The sequence below is a fragment of the Chrysochloris asiatica genome, unplaced genomic scaffold (assembly GCF_000296735.1).
Source record: "Chrysochloris asiatica unplaced genomic scaffold, ChrAsi1.0 scaffold00147, whole genome shotgun sequence".
In the NCBI taxonomy this organism is placed as follows: domain Eukaryota; kingdom Metazoa; phylum Chordata; class Mammalia; order Afrosoricida; family Chrysochloridae; genus Chrysochloris; species Chrysochloris asiatica.
The window spans coordinates 3,039,880-3,041,760 of NW_006408665.1; positions in this window are offsets into that span (position 1 = coordinate 3,039,880).

Here is a 1,881-nt window from a genome sequence, read left to right on the forward strand (position 1 = left end):
GTATTCCCTTGTTCTGTTTAAACAACTGCCTCTTGGTTTATGTACAGGTAGGTTCCTCATGAGCACTATTAAGTGTTCTGGAATATTCATAATTCACAATGTTGTCCATAGCTTGTCATGATCCACACAATAGAAAGCTTTTGCATAGTCAATAAAGCACAAGGAAACACTTCTGGTATTCTCTTCTTTCAGCCAAGATCCATTGGACATCAGCAATGAAATCCTTTATTCCGGCTTGAACCTCTTGAAGTTCTCTATCAGTGTATGGTTGCAGCCATTTATGTATTAATTTTAGTAAAACTTTACTCACATGGGGTATCAGTGATATTGTCTGAAGATTTCACAATCCGTTGGATTATCTCTCTTTGGAAAAGGCACAAATACTGATCTCTTCTAGCTAGTTAGATAGGTAGTTTTCTTCCAGTTTTCTTGCAATAGATGAGTGAGTGTCTGGAGTACCAAATCACTTTGTTGTAAGCTTTCCATTTGTATTGCATCCATTCCTGTTGCCTTATTCTATGCCAATTCCTTCAATGCACCTTGGATGCTTCAGGATCATTGGGTCTTGAGCATATGCTATTGCTTGAAATGGTTAAACATTGACCATTTCTTTTTATTACAGTGATTCTGTGTATTCCTTCCATCTTCTTTTGATACTTTCTGCATCATTCAATATTTTGCCCATGAGTCCTAGGAGGACTCATCCCCCATTGTTGAGTTTGAAGACAGATGGAAGCCATGAGCCAAAGCCTGAAGGCAGTGCCCAAAAGCTGGAAAATTCAAGGACATGGATTTTCCCCGTGAACCTCTAGAAATAAATGCAGCCCACTCAATACCATGATTTTTAGCTCATGAGATCCATGTGAGACTTCTGCTTTTAAGAAGCATCAGCCCATTACTAATGTCCATATTAGATCTCAGGTCTGATGAAATCTGTCATTTACCAGTGTGGGCACTGATAGTGATGCAAGAACAGTTTTATTATAAATGTCTCTAGTTGTGATCAGTAAATGGGTGAGATTCTATAAGCACAGAATGGGTCTGAGTGTGTGTATGAATCTGCATGCGTGTGTGTGTGTGTGTGCACATGTATGGGTATGTGTGTGAGTGAATGAGTGACAGATTTTATCTGTTGTGTAATACAATTCTGTCAAGCACTCAGACACTCCACAGTCTCAGTTTCTACCCTTGAGTAAATGCTATGAATAATACCTCTTCCAGTTCCTGTATTCAAGATTAAATGTCTCTAGGTGGACTTGGAAGACTTTTCCAGACACTGCCTAAGCACTGGCATCACCTTGTCTGTTCTAGACAAGATAAAATGGTAGTCATAGCATCCTGGAATTTTATGTTTAGGCCTGACTCTGAGACATTAAAGAACTGATTTACAAAGGCGTGCAAGTTTCCATTTGAAGGGTTAGAGATTGATGACTGAATTTGCTTGTTTTTATTATGTAAAATAACAGAAGAGCCAGAGCAATATATACAAAAGAGCTTTATAAATAAAACAGCAGTAATAGATATTTGAAAGATAATGTCCCCAATCATGGAAATGACTAGAGTGTCCTAGAAAACTTTAGATGAATTGCTCTGAATATTTTAGAATGGGCCTAAGTTGTTAAATTTCCCTCTCAGAAGAAGTCAGCACAAGTTTTAACTAGATATGAAATACAAATTGAACACCAAGAGCATCTACCACAAAATTTTCATTGATTAATTTGATATAGCTGTAATCATGCTGTACAGAAAACTTAAGTTTGCCATGTAACAACAACAAAAATCACATTCAACCTGGCTTAAACAATAGTGGGAATTTTTTGGCTTGTTGTTAACTGCCATCAAGTCAGTTGTAACTCAAAAGGACCCTTTATAGGATTTCCA